Source organism: Dermacentor silvarum, chromosome 1 (genome assembly GCF_013339745.2).
Source record: "Dermacentor silvarum isolate Dsil-2018 chromosome 1, BIME_Dsil_1.4, whole genome shotgun sequence".
Lineage (NCBI taxonomy): Eukaryota > Metazoa > Arthropoda > Arachnida > Ixodida > Ixodidae > Dermacentor > Dermacentor silvarum.
Window position 1 is genome coordinate 383113477 of NC_051154.1, and position 20907 is coordinate 383134383.

Below are 20907 nucleotides of genomic sequence, written 5' to 3' on the forward strand. Positions count from 1 at the left end.
CAGTCTTATTAGTACTTTAACAGTGGTGTTAATGTGGAAATAGCCGAAAAGCTTGCATTTCAGTAATAACTCCCTTTGTTTTTGTTATTTACAGCTGTCGCAAAAATAGAAAGCACGACGCATATGCCGAAACCCGGGATCGAACCAGGGACCTTTAGATCTTCAGTCTAACGCTCTCCCAACTGAGCTACTTCGGCAGAACGAATTTCGAAGCAGTGCTTCGCAATGCGATTGTTTCAATCCCATGAGAGTTTCTTTGACGTATTCGCTGTATGCGCAACCCTTTTTTTTTAAACAGATTCGCTCCGCCACTCCCTTTCCGCAAATCACTCTTATTAGTAGTTTAACAGTGGCGTTAATGTGGAAATAGCCGAAAAGCTTGCAATTCAGTAATAACTCCCTTTGTTTTTGTTATTTACAGCTGTCGCAAAAATAGAAAGCACGACGCATATGCCGAAACCCGGGATCGAACCAGGGACCTTTAGATCTTCAGTCTAACGCTCTCCCAACTGAGCTATTTCGGCAGAACGAATTTCGAAGCAGCGCTTCGCAATGCGATTGTTTCAATCCCATGAGAGTTTCTTTGACGTATTCGCTGTATGCGCAACCCTTTTTTTTAAACAGATTCGCTCCGCCACTCCCTTTCCGCAAATCACTCTTATTAGTAGTTTAACAGTGGCGTTAATGTGGAAATAGCCGAAAAGCTTGCAATTCAGTAATAACTCCCTTTGTTTTTGTTATTTACAGCTGTCGCAAAAATAGAAAGCACGACGCATATGCCGAAACCCGGGATCGAACCAGGGACCTTTAGATCTTCAGTCTAACGCTCTCCCAACTGAGCTATTTCGGCAGAACGAATTTCGAAGCAGCGCTTCGCAATGCGATTGTTTCAATCCCATGAGGTTTCTTTGACGTATTCGCTGTATGCGCAACCCTTTTTTTAAACAGATTCGCTCCGCCACTCCCTTTCCGCAAATCACTCTTATTAGTAGTTCAACAGTGGCGTTAATGTGGAATAGCCGAAAAGCTTGCAATTCAGTAATAACTCCCTTTGTTTTTGTTATTTACAGCTGTCGCAAAAAGAAAGCACGACGCATATGCCGAAACCCGGGATCGAACCAGGGACCTTTAGATCTTCAGTCTAACGCTCTCCCAACTGAGCTATTTCGGCAGAACGAATTTCGAAGCAGTGCTGCGCAATGCGATTGTTTCAATCCCATGAGAGTTTCTTTGACGTATTCGCTGTATGCGCAACCCATTTTTTTTTAAACAGATTCGCTCCGCCACTCCCTTTCCGCAAATCACTCTTATTAGTAGTTTAACAGTGGCGTTAATGTGGAAATAGCCGAAAAGCTTGCAATTCAGTAATAACTCCCTTTGTTTTTGTTATTTACAGCTGTCGCAAAAATAGAAAGCACGACGCATATGCCGAAACCCGGGATCGAACCAGGGACCTTTAGATCTTCAGTCTAACGCTCTCCCAACTGAGCTATTTCGGCAGAACGAGTTTCGAAGCAGTGCTGCGCAATGCGATTGTTTCAATCCCATGAGAGTTTCTTTGACGTATTCGCTGTATGCGCAACCCTTTTTTTTAAACAGATTCGCTCCGCCACTCCCTTTCCGCAAATCACTCTTATTAGTAGTTTAACAGTGGCGTTAATGTGGAAATAGCCGAAAAGCTTGCAATTCAGTAATAACTCCCTTTGTTTTTGTTATTTACAGCTGTCGCAAAAATAGAAAGCACGACGCATATGCCGAAACCCGGGATCGAACCAGGGACCTTTAGATCTTCAGTCTAACGCTCTCCCAACTGAGCTATTTCGGCATTTTTTTCTTTATTGCCTTTTGCAATATACAGACAGAATTTCGACACTTCACAATTGGTAAAAGTGCCCACCAGTCTTTGGTGTGCACGAGATTTTAAAACCGCCTAAGGTTCGCAAGCTCGTTTAACACACTAATCTATTCTGGCTTTTCGTTTTGCGCATCGAACACTTCTTTCATGTAACAGACACTTTAAATAAAATATTCACGAGTACTTCGAACATTTATGTCAGCGTGTCTAACAGCCATTCGGGTGCGCCACAGGCTGTGCAACTCTAATAGCATAAACATGTCGTATGGCACTCCTCCTTCATTTTCCGTGGGGAGAAAACGGATGCCATAGGGTGTTATGGGCAAGTCTTTCTTTGTAGTTCGCTGCATGACGTCCCAGTGGAAAACGGCGTCCCAGCAGTCTATGAATACGTGCTCAATTGTCTCTTCCTTGTGGCATAGTAAACAATCCACAGACCAGGGGATAAAAATACCTCTTTCCTGAAGCCACGGTTTTACAGGTAGTGTATTGGAATGCAGCTGAAAAAAGAAAGACTTTGCCGATGGCCTGACAGGCATACGTTTTACCCTTTTTAGGACGTTTCTTTCACTACCCACACTGAACATCGATCTATACAGCGGCACTGGCAATACCACGTCAATTAGATCTTTATAGAGACGTTTTTTGGGAACGTGGCTGAGGTACTCCATTGAGAAGCGCACCTTCAGAAACCGGAATGCCCATATCACTTCTTTCAAATATCCACTCATAGGGCCACTGTTAACACTGCTAGATACAATGAATTCAGGAAGGGCCGTACCTAGTCTCAGTTGCATCACTCTAACCAGGAAAGGGTCTTTTTGGTCTCTTAAAAAGGCAAAACGACACACTATCTGCTTCAAGAACAGATGCGCCAGTCCAAGCCCCCCTGTTTTGACAGATCGAAATAAGTTTGTTCGACTCGTTCGCTCCCAATTGGATCCCCATACGTACACTGCCAGCACCCGATGCAAACGTTGCACGTGAACTCTAGTAATACACAATGCTTGCAATACATAGCACACTTTGGCAACGGCAAACAGGTTGCAGACCGTCGCGCGGGCAAACATCGAAAGACTACGACCACACCATTTAACTGCTTTTTCTTGCACCTTCATTGTTTCATTTTCTCAGAATTGCCCCGCCTCTTTATAGTGCTCAAGCGGCACGCCGAGATACTTTGTCGGCGCAACGGTCCACTTCACATTCAAAAAGATGGGTGGGGTGCTTTGCCATGTTCCATGCCACACCCCTAAACACTTATCAAAGTTTATCACGCTACCAGTCATTTTACAAAAAGATAAAGCGTCCTTTACCGCGGTCGCGACACTTTCTTTATCGCTACAAAACAAAGCAATATCATCCGCGTATGTAAGCTGTATGTTGATGTATGTTGACGATGTATGTTGACTGTAAACGAAAACCTACAATACTGTTGTTATAAAGAATATTTCTGCAGAATGGCTCGAGGTACAACGCAAATAGTAGAGGACTTAAAGGTCATCCCTGGCGCACACTTGAGCGTACGTGAAAGCTCTCGCCTACTTCCTAATTTATTATAAGGTTAGCGGTACAATAAGCATAGCACATCTTTACTCCATCGAAGAGCACCGAGCCAACATTTACATACTGAAGAACTGAAAAAAGAACGTTATGTGATACACGATCAAACGCCTTTTGCAGATCAAGTTGAAGCAATGCTACATGTTCACCCCACGCATCACAGCATTCCAGAATGGTTCTAGCAATGTGAATATTTGTGTAGATTGATCTTCCTTTGATTCCGCACGTCTGATGCGGTCCTACAATTCGTGTTATAACTCGCTGTAACCTCTTTGCCAAGATCTTAGTAAAGATTTTATAATCAACGTTAGTCAGCGCTATTGGGCGGTAAGACCCAACTGACAGCAATTTTTCTGAGTCTTCCGTCCTGGGAATGAGTACTATATGCGACCGCCCAAATGACGGTGGTGCATATTTTCGCCTATACGCCTCACTAAATACCAAAAATAAAATGAGGCTCACATCTTTTCTGAAGGCCTTATAGAAAGCCGCTCCCAACCCATCAGGTCCAGGAGACTTCCCCCGAGCTAAATCCTCAATGGCATCTTCAACTTCTTTTTGGCTGATCGGTTCTTCCAGATATTCACGGTCTACGTCATCTAGTTTTGCCATGTTGGCCAGGAACTCGCGTTCGAATTCTTCCGAGATATCGTTACTTCTTCGAAATAGTTCGCTATAGTGCTCGAGGAACGCTCTGTGTATTTTAGCTTGTTCGTCGGTGACTTCATTCTTATAACTTATTTTCCGAATTACGTTTTGCCTTGCGTGAGCCTTTTCGTCTGCAAAGGCTCGCTTCGTGGGCGTTTCGCCGAGCCATAGCTTGTCCGCCCTTGCTCGGATCACCGCTCCTCTGTACTTATCTTCGTCGATAAGCTCCAGTTGACTCTTAAGTTCATTGATCTGCTTTGCGAACGTACCAGGTTTATCGGCCTCTACTCGGTACATAAAGTCCAGTTCTTGCTGTATTTCTTTCTCCTTTTTTCTTTCTTCGTACTTCATCACACTAGCTTTTTCTATTGCACAAATCTTTATTTCTTCTTTAAAAAGCGCCCACAACTCTATCACGTCATCATGCCTTGTCAATAGCTGTCCGAACTTTTCCTTTACGCACTCAACGAACGATTCATTATGTAGCAGCTTGTCATTAAATAGCCACATCTTCCAATTAAAGCGTGAAGCCTCTTTGCGCGTCCCAAATGTGACTAACACCAAACAATGGTCACTGAATGACACATGTTTAACGATATAACTGTGGCATGCTGGTACTAACTGCAATGAAACATATATCTGTAGCGCCAACCGACGCCGCAACGCAGCGACCCCAAGATCGGCGCTCTCGGCTTGACAGCCGAAGAGAATAAAGTTGGGCGGCGCGTGCTAACGGCGCAAGCACGGCACGCGCCAATCCGTTCTAAAAGCCCGCTGAGCTGGTCCTCTTGGTCGTGCGCTCCGCGGCGACCCCTCGGTTTCTTACATTGGTGACTTCGGACGTGATCCTCAGAGTATCAACAAGGACCGATTCAGCATCGCCTGCTACCGAGCCCTGCCCGCGGCCATGGACCAGCTGGAAGAAGAGTGGCGCCCACCGACGCTCGACGACCCTTGGCGTTTGCAACTGTGGCCCTACCGTCCGCACAGCCCTATCGTGTGGTTCGCGCAGGTAGACGCACAGCTATACGTAAATGGCGTGTCGTCGCAGCTCTGGCGGGACCTACTCCTCAAGCGAGAAATTCCCACCGACGTCTTCTCTCGTCTTGACCTTCCGTCATCAGACCAGAACATGTACGAGGGCCTCAAGACCGCCTTCTTTCAACACTTTGGCGTACCAGTTCCCGATCACTTACGCAGCACGACACAGTTTCCTTCAACGGCTGACGCTTCTGAAGGAATGGCTCACACTACGTCGTCCTCTTCACCATCGGCGCCGGGTGAACGCTGCGCCACTGCTCGCGAATCTTGCGCCGCACCTACACCACAGGAGCCACTGTGCGGAGACAACAAGACAACTGCGCCTCCCGCGTCTCGTTCGTTCCCCGACGACGAGCAACCTCCCGCCACACTGCCCGCACCATCAACTACACAACTGGTGAGCCCGCTAGTCCTCAGCAATGACCACCTTGCATCCACGCCCGACCATACTAAAGAGTCGGCATGCACTCCACCCCCACCCGAGTTACATGACGTCCCCAGTCCAAGCCGTGGAGATGACTCAGCAGCGAGCCGTGCCTTGACGGCTGTCGAGACGCATATCAGTCCACCTGTTCCGAGTGAAATCCTGCGGCAACACTGCGGTGAGACTGGTCCGCCAGTTATCACGTGCACTGCACTTCCCAGCTACGCCAGCGTCTTTCCCATGGAGCCCTTGTCGCCTGCCCCCTCTCGCAGCACACGTTCAGTGTCTCGGCTTCAACGCCCGAACGACACTGCTTTGACGTTTGGCCACAAGGATGCCTCCTCGGCTTGCGGTGCTCGGCGTCGGAGAACTCGTGCCCAGCGCGGCCGGCAGCCCCGCTGCTTCGCTGGTTTTCGTCGCTGCGTCCACCCGATTTTACACAGGTGCCAGGCCGGACGCTGCTACCGCGCACTTCGAAAGCGCCCACCCTCAACACCAAGCCTATGTTCACGGGTCCAACTGACATTCACACGTTGGCACCACGCTAACTTCGATAGAGCGAACCGGGTCCCGTCGTTGCGGGCTTGTCACCACGGTCGCAGCATCAGCGGGGGCCGGATTCGATGTTGCTGTCGGCGCCGACGCACCCCACCACCGTGTTCACCGCTTGACCAGCCCAAACTTGGACGATGTCATCGTGGCTGCCGCGTTCCCCGCACCCTTCTGCGATCGACCGTCCATGCAGACCGACCAGGCAACATCTGCACCTGCAGCTTGAAACGCGAATGGCGTCGCGCCTGCACCCTCCGCGATGCAGGGATCATCAGGTCAATGTTCCTCAAGCTGCCGCCACCAAAACCTCGTCCACTGCTGCACGCCCAGGCCAGGCCACCGTAATGAATCGCGCACATTTCGCCGTTCCGTCTGGGCGGGGGGCTCTGTAGCGCCAACCGACGCCACAACGCAGCGACCCCAAGATCGGCGCTCTCGGCTTGACAGCCGAAGAGAATAAAGTTGGGCGGCGCGTGCTAACGGCGCAAGCACGGCACGCGCCAGTCCGTTCTAAAAGCCCGCTGAGCTGGTCCTCTTGGTCGTGCGCTCCGCGGCGACCCCTCGGTTTCTTACATATCCTATCCAGTCTCGCGTGGCTAGCACGCTGATAGTGTGTAAAAACTGGCCGGGTACCATTAGACAACACCTGTCCTATATCTTCTAAATTATGTTCTTGTACCATTGCGATCAAGCGCGAGGCACTCTTTTCCTTAACTGGAACATTTTTGACACGATCAGCCACTGAGCAAACACAAATAAAATCTCCAAGCATAATTATTTGTCTCTCGCACATCAAGTATTGCTTCAGCCGTTCAAAAAACACGTCTTGTTCATTTTCGGCATTAGGGGCATATACGCAGATTATTCGCCAACCAGAATCTGACATTGAAAAATCGGCTATAACAAATCTACCACTCTGGCACACGAACACATTCTGAACAACTATTCCTAAACTGTTTCTAATGAAAATAGCACATCCACCTGATGTGCCGAATGCGTGGGCAACACAAACATCGTACCTAGCTCGGAAAGGCAGCACCATGCGGTCAGTTTGTTCCTCGCTATCTATTTTTGTTTCTTGCACTGCAACTACGTCTAAGTTGTTCTCCAAGAAAAGGCGACTCAGCTGGTACTGCTTCTTTCTAGCATTTAAACCTCGGACATTGATACTCGCAATGCGTGGTGCTGTGCTCGAATTTATCGCCATAGATTAAAATATGTACGCCATGGTGCATACCTCTCGAGCAAAGGCACAACAAAACATCCGCGGCTCATTAGCGACAAGCCAACCTGTTCCCGACGTCTGCGCTCCTCGAGCTTCGGCTTGGGTCGGGTTGCCGAAGGCTCCACTCACTACCCTTTTTTGATCGTTCATGAGCATCGTCATAGTCCCAAAGAAGCCGCTGGGCGCCAGAGCTCGCGGCTACGTTGGCGGTTTCAGCACCGCTTTTCTGTCTGGTGGAATGTTGGGCTTTGGCTTCAATGATGAACGCCGAGTCACCACCGTTTTTGTTGGCGGTTCCCCAGCGCCAGCGACGTCTTGTCCGTCCGAGTCGTCTGTTGCATCTTCGCGTCCTCGTTTGCTGACTGCGTCTCTGCTGTCTTCCTCCGTGACGTCCATGCTACTCGTGAACTGACTAGCTGGCTCTGTTGAAGGTTCGCCCTCTTCAGTGCCTACACTGATTTTTGCAGGCACGTCCCTTACGTCGGTCTCTTCTACAGTGCACCGGTCTCCTTGCTTTCCATTATCTTCTGGATACAAGGGCGTGTCTATGGGTCGTATCTCCTTTTGGTTCACTTGTCGCGACGTTCCTGCAGCTTCTTCCGCGTCAGCTTCGTCCATGACGAGCTCTGTGACGTCCTTTTTTCCCATTGGGCTTGTTACGCTTGCGTATGTCTTCACACACGAGCTCTCGTCGTGGCCAAAACGGCGGCACCGTGCGCAGCGAGGGACACGGCAGTCTCGCCTTATATGCCCCGTGGTGTGACACCGCAAACACACTGGTGCTCTTCCCGGAGCAATTAGCAGCGCCAATTCCCCACCGACACGAAGCTGGTGTGGGAGGTCATCGACCTTGACGCCTGCATGAAGCTTGATGCTCACCGTCCGCGTGGTCGTGGTTTTCTCCTGGATGCCATACACTCGCCACTTTTCTTTCGCGACGTCCGTTACAGTCCCGAACATTGCAAGTGCAGCACGTACATCTTCATCGGGAACGTTGAACAACAGCCAATGCAACTTCAGGCGCAGGTCTTGATTCGTCGGGTCTACCACTATACAGCGGCGACCTTTCACTTTCATTTCACCTATAGCCAGGGCTTTCTTGACGCCTTCAGCGTTCTTGAAGGTGACGGCCCACACATGGCTCATCTGATACGCCCCTAAGGCTATCACCTCAGGGAGCAGTGCCAGATGGTCCAACGTATTCCGGAATTCTTCAATTCGATAAGGCCTTGCACGCACGTCAGCATGTAAAAATATGGTATTCAAAACTGTACGACCTGTGGGCAAAGTCGGTAGGATGACCTCGTAATCCTCATGTTCAGCTAGAGTATTCCTGTTACCGCGGCTGTTCATAGCCGCAAACACCGCCCCATCGGAGCACATGATAACCACGTCCGTAGGCTTTCGCGGCCGGAAGTGGAATCCTGAGCTATTTCGGCAGAACGAATTTCGAAGCAGTGCTGCGCAATGCGATTGTTTCAATCCCATGAGAGTTTCTTTGACGTATTCGCTGTATGCGCAACCCTTTTTTTTAAACAGATTCGCTCCGCCACTCACTTTCCGCAAATCACTCTTATTTGTAGTTTAACAATGGCGTTAATGTGGAAATATCCAAAAAGCTTACAATTCAGTAATAACTCCGTTTGTTTTTGTTATTTACAGATGTCACAAAAAAAGAAACCACGACGCATATGCCGAAACCCGGGATCGAACCAGGGACCTTTAGATCTTCAGTCTAACGCTCTCCCAACTGAGCTATTTCGGCAGAACGAATTTCGAAGCAGTGCTGCGCAATGCGATTGTTTCAATCCCATGAGAGTTTCTTTGACGTATTCGCTGTATGCGCAACCCTTTTTTTTAAACAGATTCGCTCCGCCACTCCCTTTCCGCAAATCACTCTTATTAGTAGTTTAACAGTGGCGTTAATGTGGAAATAGCCGAAACGCTTGCAATTCATAATAACTCCCTTTGTTTTTGTTATTTACAGCTGTCGCAAAAATAGAAACCACGACGCAAATGCCGAAACCCGGGATCGAACAAGGGACCATTAGATCTTCAGTCTAACGCTCTCCCAACTGAGCTATTTCGGCAGAACGAATTTCGAAGCAGTGCTGCGCAATGCGATTGTTTCAATCCCATGAGAGTTTCTTTGACGTATTCGCTGTATGCGCAACCATTTTTTTTAACAGATTCGCTCCGCCACTCCCTTTCCGCAAATCACTCTTATTAGTAGTTTAACAGTGGCGTTAATGTGGAAATAGCCGAAAAGCTTGCAATTCATAATAACTCCCTTTGTTTTTGTTATTTACAGCTGTCGCAAAAATAGAAACCACGACGCATATGCCGAAACCCGGGATCGAACCAGGGACCTTTAGATCTTCAGTCTAACGCTCTCCCAACTGAGCTATTTCGGCTTTTTTTTTCTTTATTACCATCTTGGTACAAAACACAAAGTAACACACACACATCACTTACATCACTTTACACGTAAAAGATGCGAGCAGTGACCTGCCCTGCTCACACCAAATGATTAAAAGCGTTTCAGCTGAACAAGGTCATCCATTATTCGGAGCCACTCCGGTTGTTCCTTTTGGGCCTTAAACACATCTCTTATATAAGATATGCTCTCTACAAAGTACTCACGTATGGAGAGAACAGTCCCATCTGCATGTCTGAATGCCATTCGGTTTTTCCATATACTGTGTAGGCTGGTAAGCGTAAACATGTCCCAGGGTACTTCGTCTACGCCATCTACCGGTAGAAATCGCATACCGCAAGGCGATATCGGTAGCGGCTTTTTTAAAGTTTGTTGCAACACGTCCCAGTGAAATACAGAGTCTGTGCAGTGAAGAAACATGTGGTCTATTGTCTCCGGTTTTCGGCAGATTAGGCAGTTTATGGACCAAGGGACAAATATTCCTTTTTCTTGAAGCCATGGCTTCACGGGAAGTGTGCCAGTGTGCAGCTGAAAGAAGAATGTTTTCATCGAGGGCCGCACCGACATTTTCTTAACTCTCTTCAGGACATATTTTTTCGAGCCAACACAGTATATGGAACGGTACATAGGTACAGGCAACATAGTGTCAATGAGATTTTTATAAAGCTGTTTCCTTCTAACATCAGCAAGATACTGCGCAGAAAAACGAACTTTCAAACACTGAAATGCGCGCATAACTTCAAAGAAACCCGCGCACCCGCACGTGTTCCACAGGGCTGGATGATACAACATATTCAGGCAGTGCTTCTTTGAAACAAATTTGCATTACCGTCCGCAAGAACGCGTCTTTTTGGTCTCGGAGGAACAGAAATCTGGCCACGAGTTGCCTGATAAACAAATGAGTCAAACCTAGGCCCCCTTTTCCCGCAGATAGAAAGAGATTTGTGCGACTTGTCCTCTCCCAACTCGACCCCCAAATGAACACTGCTAAGACTCGATGCAGTCTCTGGACGCTGGTCCGCGACATGCAAAGCGCCTGAAGCACGAACCACACCTTTGCCACTAGAAAAAGGTTGCATAATGTGGCCCGCGCAAAAATTGAGTGATCACGGCCACCCCATTTCTGCGTACTTTCTCGCGTGCGCTCAATTTCCGTTTCCAATATTTTGCAGGCTCTCGATTGTGGTCTAGCGGCACTCCCAAGTATTTGACAGGTGACGTTGTCCACTGAACACTCTCGAACATAACAGGTGCGTAATCCCAATTGCCGTGCCAGAAGCCAAAGCACTTTTCCCAGTTTATCACGCTTCCGGAGGCTTTGCAAAACCTAGCCGCCTCTTTCACCGCTTCAGCTATACTGTCTTTATCTTCACAGAAAATAGCGATATCATCCGCATACGATAGAACTTTAACTTCGGTGGACAACATCGTGAAGCCTCGCACTTTTTCGTTTGACAGAACTTTCAGGCAAAAAGGTTCCAGATACAGTGCAAACAACAATGGAGACAACGGGCACCCTTGTCTCACTGAAGAACGAACAGCGATACTTTCACTCATTTGCTTATTATCAATGATGTTTGCCGTACAACGAGCATATGCCATTTTGACACCTTCCAAGAGCACTCGGCCAACATTCACGTGTTCAAGGATAGAAAACAGGATATAGTGGTTGACTCGGTCAAAGGCCTTTTCCATGTCTAGTTGCCACATTGCTACGCGTTTATCAAATGCATCGCAGCATTCCAATATGCTCCGTGCTACATGAATATTTGTCTGTATCGTGCGTCCTTTAATCCCGCACGTTTGGTGTGGGCCGACGATAGCTTTTATTACATTCTGCAACCTTCTGCCTAGAACCTTCATGAAAATCTTATAGTCCACATTCGTGAGACTTATGGGCCGATAAGCTTTGACTGACAATCTCTTTACTGGGTCGTCACTCTTCGGAACCAAGACGATGTGAGTTCTTCGAAAAGAAGGAGGCATTATCTGTTTTTCGTACGTTGCTTGAATTACGTTGTGTAGAATATACACTATGTCTCCTTTGAACGCTTTGTAAAAAGCTGCGCCCAGCCCGTCCGGTCCAGGTGATTTGCCAGAGCTTAACTCGTCGATTGCACGCTCCACTTCCGCTGCACTAATCGGCTCCTCGAGCCCAAGCTTGACTTCATCATCTAAGATAGGCATCAGTGCCAAAAATTCCGCCGCAAGGCCCTCTTGTACGTTTGACTCGTGACCCAGTAGTCCTTCGTAGTAATCAACAAACGCTCTCTGAATAGTGTTGGAATCATGAGCAATTTCGCCCTTGTATTCCATCCCTTTTATCTCGTTGTTGACTGCATATCGCTTTTCGTCACAGAGGGACCGTTTTGTCGGCATCTCGCCCAACCACAACCGTTCTGTACGTGTTCGTATGACTGCTCCTTTGTATTTTCCTTTGTCCATCAGTTTTAATTTGTTTTTTGTTTCTCTTATTTCTTTTGCAAACTGGCCCGGCTGCGCACTTTCCAAACTGAGAAGCAAATTTAAGCGGCTATGAAGTTCTTTTTCGTCTGCCTTCTCCCTTTGGCGTAGCACACTCGCTCTTTCTATAGCGCTCATTTTTATTTCCTCTTTAAAATGTTCCCAGTTTGCAATAATGTCTCCGTGTTCATCCGTTTGCAAACAGTCCATTTTTTCTTTTACTGTACGCACAAAAATGTCATCCTCCAGAAGCTTTACATTGAATTTCCAAAGATTCCAGTTGAACTTCGACCTTTTGGTCTTCGTTCCCAGTGTAAACATTACCATGCAATGACCATGCAATGATCGCTGAACGCAACGTTATTAACCAGGTAGTCATTGCACATTGGGACCACGCAAGCTGACACATAAGCTCTGTCCAGTCTTGCATGACTTGCTCGTTGGAAATGCGTGAACTGCGGATGGGCTCCTTCTGACAGTGCACTCCCAACGTCTTCCAAGTTGTACTGTTGGACAATTGCACTCAGAAGTAACGAGCTTTGGTTTCTAATGGTCGCCTTTGTAACTCTGTCCTCGGGCAGGCAAACACAGTTAAAGTCGCCCATAAGGATAACATACCTCTGAGACTTCAGATAGGGCTGCAACATTTCGAAGAAAGCCTTGCGCTCAATTTCCTTATTTGGCGCATACACACACACTACGCGCCACTGTACATCAAGATAGGAAAAATCACACATAACGAAACGCCCTGTGTTGCAAACTGTAACACATTCTTCAATGACACCTAAAGAATTCCGGATTAAAATGGCACATCCTCCCGATGTACCAACAGAATGACACACACATACATTGTACCGGCCTCTAAAGGGCTCAACCATGCGGTTCGTCTGATCTTCACTAGCCACCTTTGTCTCCTGCACTGCCACTACGTCCACATCGTTCTCGAGCAGCAAGCGACTTAATTCGTACTGACGTCGCCTCACTGCCAGTCCCCTTACATTAATCGTGGCAAATCTAAGTGCTGCTTTTCTTTTGACCGCCATGTGCGCGACAAATTAAATGGACGGAACCGCTTCGTGCTCACCTTCAGCCGCAAAACATCGAAAAGAGGAGTACAGCAATTGTGTCCTTTCCAGAGTTCTCGAGCACACCCAGGAGATGGGCGGGCCCTCCGCAGCACGCAGTGTCAGCGCGCTGCACTTGATAGCTCCTTCGTGCGTCTCCTCCCGTCCTTTGCCAAGCCAGAAGAGAGCCATGACTTCTACGTCGGTGTAGTCGTCGCCGGCCTTTTGTCCGGCGGGATGTTGGGTTTAGGACGAAACGTCGGCCGGCGCTGTCCTGCCGATTTGGAAGGTGGTTCATCGATGCTTGTAGGAGGACCTTGAGACTCTTCGATGCAGGCCTTGTCGTGAGTCCTCTTTGCTGCCGCACTGCTAAGGCTTGGCTGGACGACGTCCATGCCTTCTTCGTCCTCTATTGATTTTACACCTACAGTAGAAGCACTTTGGCTTCCTTTTCCTTCCGCAGCATCAACATTCAGGTCTTCAACAGCCTGAAGAGGCACAGCGGTCTTGTCCTCGGTCTGTGTCGTTGCCCCGCCTCCACTAATAACGTTAGGCGTAGAAGCTGGCGACGGCACGTTCTTTTCTGCTGTTCTCGCTGCCTCCTCGGCTTCATCCGCATCCATGACAAGTTCGGAATGGTCCTCTCTTCTCATGGGCCCTGTGACATTTGCGTACGTTTTGACGCACTGCAACTCATCGTGGCCGAAGCGGCGACACTGACTGCAACGGGGTACTTTACATTCCCGTCGAACGTGTCCTGAGGTATGGCACCTAAGGCAAAGTGGGGCTCTTCCAGGACCAACAACGAAGGCCTGTTCTCCAGCAATGCGTAGCTGGTGCGGCAGGTCCTCAACTGTAACACCCGGCTTCAACTTCAAGGAGACAGAACGCGTTGACGAACCTTTGTCCATGACTCCCTGAACGCGCCAACATTCCTTGGCGACTTCCGTCACGGTGCCGTACGGTGCAAGGGCTGTTCGCACGTCTTCATCCTGCACATTGTACAGAATCCAGTGAATCTTCATCCTCACGTCCTGGTCACCGGGATCAATAACAACGCACCGACCTTCTTTCACTTTCATTTCACGGCTGGAGAGCAGCTTCTTCATTCGTTCGGCACTCTTGAACGTGATAGCCCAAATGTGGTTCATTTGGTACGCCCCCAAGGCGATAACCTCGGGGAGCAGTGCCAAACCGACCAGTGCGTCGCGAAAATCCTCGACCTTGTAGGGCCTTGCTCTGACGTCGGCGTGCAAAAACAGCGTATTTAACACAATTCGACCTGTTGGTAGCCGCGGCAAAATAAATTCGATTCGTAGTCCTGATCACTTGAGCCAGTAAACCTGTTTCCGCGGCCAAGCTGGGCCGCTGATACCGCTCCGTTGGAGCACATGATTTCACGTCCGTCACGCTCGGTGGCCGGAAGTATAATCCACTGAGCTATCGACGGAGGTGATGGGGTACACCTTGCGATCGCATTTAGTGCATTCATTTATCGCAGGCATGAGGGAGATCAAGCCTGATGTTACGTAAAAAATGTGTCGTTTTCAATAGCCGCCCCCCCCCAAAAAAAGGAGCAGGAAGTTATCAACAGTGCTGGTGAGAAAAAGTAAGCCATGCCTAGGAATAAAAGGTCCGTAGAGCCGGACTCGAACCAGCGACCTATGGATAACTGTTTCTCCAATACCACTCCTACAGTCCACCGCTCTACCAACTGAGCTATCGACGGAGGTGATGGGGTACACCTTACGATCGAATTTAGTGCATTCATTTATCGCAGGCATGAGGGAGATCAAGCCTGATGTTACGTAAAAAATGTGTCGTTTTCAATAGCCGCCCCCCCCCCCCAAAAAAAAGGAGCAGGAAGTTATCAACAGTGCTGGTGAGAAAAAGTAAGCCATGCCTAGGAATAAAAGGTCCGTAGAGCCGGACTCGAACCAGCGACCTATGGATAACTGTTTCTCCAATACCACTCCTACAGTCCACCGCTCTACCAACTGAGCTATCGACGGAGGTGATGGGGTACACCTTACGATCGAATTTAGTGCATTCATTTATCGCAGGCATGAGGGAGATCAAGCCTGATGTTACGTAAAACATGTGTCGTTTTCAATAGCCGCCCCCCCCCCCCAAAAAAAAGGAGCAGGAAGTTATCAACACTGCTGGTGAGAAAAAGTAAGCCATGCCTAGGAATAAAAAGTCCGTCGAGCCGGATTCGAACCAGCGGCCTATGGATAACTGTTTCTCCAATACCACTCCTACAGTCCACCGCTCTACCAACTGAGCTATCGACGGTTTTTATTTTAGAACTTTTATTCAAATAGAAAGCAAGTACATAGATAAAAACCACTTTGGTCTGCTTGACCAGTGTGGTAGACTAAAATTTCTTCATTTTTGCCAAGTCATCAAGTACTGAAAGCCAATCTGGAGGCTCGGCTAAAGAGCTATATACCTCGCGCATGTAGATTACGTTCTCTATAAAGTTTTCCCTGGTTGACTTTATTTTGGGGTCGGCGTGCCTAACTGCCATTCTTGTGACCCAAAGGTTAAGAAGGCCCAGTATCATAATCATGTCATAAGGAACGTTATTTTCATTCTGTACTGAAGGTATCGAATTCCATATGGTTTTATCGGTAACTCTTTCTTCAGGGTTCGTTGCAACACATCCCAAAAAAATACTGGATCCCAACAATCAATAAACGTGTGCTCGATGGTTTCGGGTTTCTTACACAAGAGGCAGTTGGTCGTCCAAGGTACAAATATTCCTTTCTCATCTTGCCATGTTTTTACCGGAAGTGTGTTTGTGTGTAATTTGAAAAAGAACGTTTTAACAGCTCCTCTAACAGTCATTCTTCTAACTCTCTTTAAAACATCCTGCCCTGGGCTTCCATTGTTTAGGGATCTGTATAATGGGACTAGCATCATCACATCAATTAAATCTATACAGCTTCTTTCTCGGTACAAGGCTTAGGTACTCGAAAGAGAAGCGTGTTTTAAGTATCCTAAATGTCGCCACTACTTCTCTGAAGTAACCTTTTACGCCACAATCAAATGTAGTCGCACTAGACACAACAAATTCAGGCAATACATTTTTCAAGCGCAGTTGCATCATTTCTCTCAAAAACGGGTCTCTCTGGTCCCGCATGAACATAAAACGCGACAGAATGAATGAACAGATGCGAAAGGCCCAGGCCTCCGTCTTTTACTGAGCGAAATAGATTAGTTCGGCTAACTCTCTCCCAACTGGAGCCCCAAATGAACACCGCAAATATTCGGTGCAGTTTTTGCACATGGACGCGTGACTATGATAAAAACTGCAGCACATACCACACTTTGGCAATAAAAAACACATTGCACGCACTGGCCCGAGCAAACATCGATAATTCACGGCCTTGCCATCCTCCAACTTTCAATGCTCAAGAGGAACGCCTAAATAGGTAGACGGACTTCTTGCCCACGTAAGGCTCGCAAATTTTTCTGGTTTAACGTCCCATGTTCCGTGCCAGAAACCGATACTTTTCTCCCAGTTTAACGCGCAGCCTGTCTGTTTACAAAAATCTTTGGTGACGCTAATGGCTTCTTCTATGCTTTTACGTCAGTGCAAATAACACCTACGTCATCAGCGTAGGCAAGGATTTTCACGTGATGCGTCTGAAGCTTGAAACCATGTACCCTTTCGTTATTAATAAGACTAAGGCAGAAGGGTTCAAGGTAAAGAGCGAAGAGCAGTGATGACAACGCACATCCTGGTTTTATAGATGACCGGACGTCAATATTCTGGGTGAGGTTCTTGTTAACTCTAATGCGCACAGTACAATCACTATACGCCATCTTTAAACCTTCTGATAACACTTTGCCAACATTGGCATGCTGAAACACAGAAAAAAGAACATAGTGTGTGACACGGTCAAAAGCCTTAGCGAGATCGAGTTGTAACATTGCAACTCGTCCTGATATAGCATCACAGCATTCGAGAACACTGCGGGCTACATGCACATTTGTACATATCGAACGCCCTTTTATCCACATGTCTGGTGCGGTCCAACGAGAAGCATAATAACGCTTTGCAGACGTTTAGCCAAAATTTTTGTGTAGATTTTATAGTCAACATTTGTAAGAGTTATTGGGCGATAGGCCCCTACTGATAAAAGTTTCGGAAGATCATCCGTTTTAGGTATTAAAACCATATGAGCAGCGCGAAAGGAAGGCGGTAACAATTTTTCCTCATAAGCGTTTTGAATTACCTTATGCAAAATGGGGCTGATTTCCTCGATGAACATTTTGTAAAAAGCTGCGCCTATTCCATCTGGTCCGGGTGTTTTTCCTGGAGCCAATTCTTTAATGGCACTTCTCACTTCATCTATACTTATTGACTGTTCTAATCGCGTCTTAACTTGTTCATCAAGCCTGGGTATTAAGTTAATAACCTCGGTTCTTAGCCCAGTTTTCCCGCCCTTGTTATTCGCAAATAATTCGCTGTAATGCTCAACAAATGCTTGCTCAATTTTACTCCTGTCTGATGTCACTTCGTTGCAATAGAGGATCTGTCGTATTTCATTTTGAGCCGCATATTTTCTTTCATCGGACATCGCTCGCTTGTTGGGCGTTTCACCAAGCCACGTCTTCGCAGCTCGCGCCCTTATAACTGCGGCCCTGTACTTTTCCGTTGCAATTACTTCTAGTTTGTTTTTTACTTCACGAATTGCTTTTATGTACATGCCGGGATTGCTGCTTTCCATGCACATAAGAAAATCGAGTTGGCATTGGAGTTCCTTTTCATTACTCTTTTGTATTTGACTATCAATGCTTCCCCTTTCAATCGCAATCATCTTGACTGCGCTCTTAAAGTTTTCCCACTCAGCTGCCCAACCATGTGATACCGTGGATGCCATTTGTGTAATTCTTCTTGTTACACACTCCATAAATTTTTCGTCATGTAAAAGTTTCACATTGAATTTCCATAAAGCCCAATTAAAATGGCTTTTTCTCAAGTTTGTTCCTAGTGTAGCCATTACAAGGCTATGATCGCTAAATGACACATGTTTCACTTCATAGTGGTCACAATCTCTGGCAAGGTCGACTGTAACATATATCCTATCCAGCCTAGCACAGCTTCCGCGCTGATAATGGTTGTAGGTAGGGCAGCTTCCTCTTAACAATAAATATCCAAGATCCTCTAAATAATATTCCTGAAGCAGTGAAACAAGCAACCGTGAACTTTTATCTCGTACAGGGGTGTTTTTGGCTCGATCTTCAGCGAAACACACACAATTAAAGTAGCCAAACATAATTAAACATTTTTCGCATTTCAAAAATTTTTCTAACTCTTGAAACAACACAACGCGCTCATAATCGGTGTTTGGTGCGTATATACAGATAGCACGCCATTCCCTTGCACAATACGAAAAGTCAAGAACAAGCAATCGTCCCGCCTCCGACGCAACAACTTTTTCGCCTTCGATGCTTACGTTATTCCTTATGTAAATTGCACAACCGCCGGATGTGCCTACTGCGTGGCTAACACAAACATTAAAATGTCTTCGAAAAGTTTCCACCATGCGATCCGTCTGCTCCTCACTTTCAATCTTTGTTTCTTGCACGGCTACTATGTATAAGTTATTTTCCAGAAAAAGTCGGTTAAGTTGATTTTGCCGTTTCTTGGTTGCCAATCCTCGTACATTTACAGTGGCAACACGCAAGGCAAGACCGAGCCTTTCGTCTTTAAGTTGCGAAGAGCTGATGGATCGCGCAGTGTTTACCTCAGGGAGCAAGGGTGCATTAGAGCCTTCACTGAGTTGCGGCCGTGGTTGGTCGGGATTAACTCGCTGTCTGTTGCCTGCCTCGTCAACCGAAGTTCGGTGACTGGACGGGACAGCATCGTCCATGCGTTGTCACTTTGGTGGACCCATGTTGCTTACTTAGCAAGGGGTAGCGAGACCCCGCCTTTATTCCGGCGGTTTCTCCAGCGGGCGTCTACCAGAAAGAATGTTCGGTTTCGGCTTCAACGTTGTTCGTCGCGTCAAAGCCGTTTTCATTGGCGGCCCCCCGTCATCTGCATCATCGAGATGGTCTAGTTCACCAACACTGTCGCTGTGCATACGCTTTGTCGACGCCTCTACAACGCCATCCATCGTTTCACACTGCACTGTCGACGTTTCATTTGGCGGTGTATCCGGAGTTTCACTTGACAGTTTCCTCTGCGGTAAACACTTTTCGGCCATTTCGTTGTGCACGTCTTCACTATTTGGTCCTGTCGCATTTTCTTCCAGCTCTTTCCTTTCACTAGTTGTTGACTCACGTTGATGTATCACTGCCGGGGGCGTTTCCACCGCGTTTTGTTTCACCGTCACCGTCGCTGCTACTTCTTCAGCTTCAGCCTCGTCCATGATGTTTTCTGATACGTCAGCGTCCTTTCTAGGGCCCGTTATGTTCGTGTACGTGGGTACGCACTGGGTTTCGTCATGGCCGAACCGGCGGCACCGTGAACATCGGGGGATTCGGCAGTCGCGGCGGATATGCCCTTTTCCTTGGCAGCGCAAGCAGAGTGGCGCCTTGCCTGGAATAACTACGAGGGCAGGCTCACCGGCGACACGCACTTGATAAGGGATGTCTTCAATTGTGACTCCGGCCTTTAGCCTGAGGTTCAGCACGCGCGTTGTCGTAGCCTTTTCCGAAATTCCGAGGACACGCCAGCGCTCCTTTGTCGCTTCCATCACTTCGCCGTATGGCTCGAAAGCCATACGAATGTCGTCGTTCGTCACATTAGGAAGGACCCAGTGGATTTTCACTCGGACATCTTGGTTATTCGGGTCTACTACCAGACACTTTCTGCCTTTCACAGTAATATTCCCAGTCGTCAACAACTTCTTCATACTTTCATGACTCTTGAACGTAACAGCCCACACATGATTCATTTGAAATGCTCCTAAGGCATCAACCTCAGGCAGCAATTCCAAACGACCAAGGGCATCCCGGTAGTCTTCAAACCTGTACGGCCTTGCTCGTGGGTCACCGTGCAAAAAAAAAGCGTTTTCAAAACAATCCGACCTTTTGGCAGATGAGGCAGCAACACTTGGTAGTCCTGGTTGTCTTCCATGTCGTCCCTGTTTCCGCGGCTAAGCTGGGCCGCTAGCACCGCCCCGTTAGAGCACATGAAAAACACGTCCGTACGCTTTCGCGGCCAGAAGTGGAATCAACTGAGCTATCGACGGAGGTGATGGGGTACACCTTGCGATCGCATTTTGTGCATTCATTTATCGCAGGCATGAGGGAGATCAAGCCTGATGTTACGTAAAAAATGTGTCGTTTTCAATAGCCGCCCCCCCCCCCCAAAAAAAAAAGGAGCAGGAAGTTATCAACAGTGCTGGTGAGAAAAAGTAAGCCATGCCTAGTCCGTCGAGCCGGATTCGAACCGGCGACCTATGGATAACTGTTTCTCCAATACCACTCCTACAGTCCACCGCTCTACCAACTGAGCTATTTTTTTTCTTTATTGCCGTCGTCGACGTACAAAATCAAATGTTACAAATGATAAAACGTGCCAGCCACACTTTGGCCAACACAGCACTAAAATCTTTTCAGTGACACCAGTTCATCGAGTACATACATCCATTGTGGTGGATCAGGCAGTGATTT

General features: G+C 47.6%; 12 non-coding genes across 12 annotated transcripts; all 12 read right to left on the minus strand.

Moving 5' to 3' along the window:
- Positions 1 to 124: 124 nt before the first annotated feature.
- Positions 125 to 197, minus strand: Trnaf-gaa (transfer RNA phenylalanine (anticodon GAA)). Its single transcript has one exon. It is a non-coding gene; the product is annotated as a tRNA-Phe (tRNA).
- Positions 198 to 451: 254 nt separating this feature from the next.
- Positions 452 to 524, minus strand: Trnaf-gaa (transfer RNA phenylalanine (anticodon GAA)). Its single transcript has one exon. It is a non-coding gene; the product is annotated as a tRNA-Phe (tRNA).
- A 253-nt stretch (positions 525 to 777) lies between these two features.
- On the minus strand, positions 778 to 850 carry Trnaf-gaa (transfer RNA phenylalanine (anticodon GAA)). Its single transcript has one exon. It is a non-coding gene; the product is annotated as a tRNA-Phe (tRNA).
- Positions 851 to 1098: 248 nt separating this feature from the next.
- Trnaf-gaa (transfer RNA phenylalanine (anticodon GAA)) lies at positions 1099 to 1171 on the minus strand. Its single transcript has one exon. It is a non-coding gene; the product is annotated as a tRNA-Phe (tRNA).
- A 255-nt stretch (positions 1172 to 1426) lies between these two features.
- On the minus strand, positions 1427 to 1499 carry Trnaf-gaa (transfer RNA phenylalanine (anticodon GAA)). Its single transcript has one exon. It is a non-coding gene; the product is annotated as a tRNA-Phe (tRNA).
- A 253-nt stretch (positions 1500 to 1752) lies between these two features.
- Positions 1753 to 1825, minus strand: Trnaf-gaa (transfer RNA phenylalanine (anticodon GAA)). The gene has a single exon. It is a non-coding gene; the product is annotated as a tRNA-Phe (tRNA).
- Positions 1826 to 9000: 7175 nt separating this feature from the next.
- On the minus strand, positions 9001 to 9073 carry Trnaf-gaa (transfer RNA phenylalanine (anticodon GAA)). The gene has a single exon. It is a non-coding gene; the product is annotated as a tRNA-Phe (tRNA).
- Positions 9074 to 9325: 252 nt separating this feature from the next.
- Trnaf-gaa (transfer RNA phenylalanine (anticodon GAA)) lies at positions 9326 to 9398 on the minus strand. The gene has a single exon. It is a non-coding gene; the product is annotated as a tRNA-Phe (tRNA).
- A 251-nt stretch (positions 9399 to 9649) lies between these two features.
- Positions 9650 to 9722, minus strand: Trnaf-gaa (transfer RNA phenylalanine (anticodon GAA)). Its single transcript has one exon. It is a non-coding gene; the product is annotated as a tRNA-Phe (tRNA).
- A 5184-nt stretch (positions 9723 to 14906) lies between these two features.
- Positions 14907 to 15001, minus strand: Trnay-gua (transfer RNA tyrosine (anticodon GUA)). Its single transcript has 2 exons — positions 14965 to 15001; positions 14907 to 14942 (listed from the first exon to the last, which is right to left on the minus strand). It is a non-coding gene; the product is annotated as a tRNA-Tyr (tRNA).
- A 188-nt stretch (positions 15002 to 15189) lies between these two features.
- On the minus strand, positions 15190 to 15284 carry Trnay-gua (transfer RNA tyrosine (anticodon GUA)). The gene is made up of 2 exons: positions 15248 to 15284; positions 15190 to 15225 (listed from the first exon to the last, which is right to left on the minus strand). It is a non-coding gene; the product is annotated as a tRNA-Tyr (tRNA).
- A 188-nt stretch (positions 15285 to 15472) lies between these two features.
- Trnay-gua (transfer RNA tyrosine (anticodon GUA)) lies at positions 15473 to 15567 on the minus strand. Its single transcript has 2 exons — positions 15531 to 15567; positions 15473 to 15508 (listed from the first exon to the last, which is right to left on the minus strand). It is a non-coding gene; the product is annotated as a tRNA-Tyr (tRNA).
- Between the last annotated feature and the right edge of the window lie 5340 nt (positions 15568 to 20907).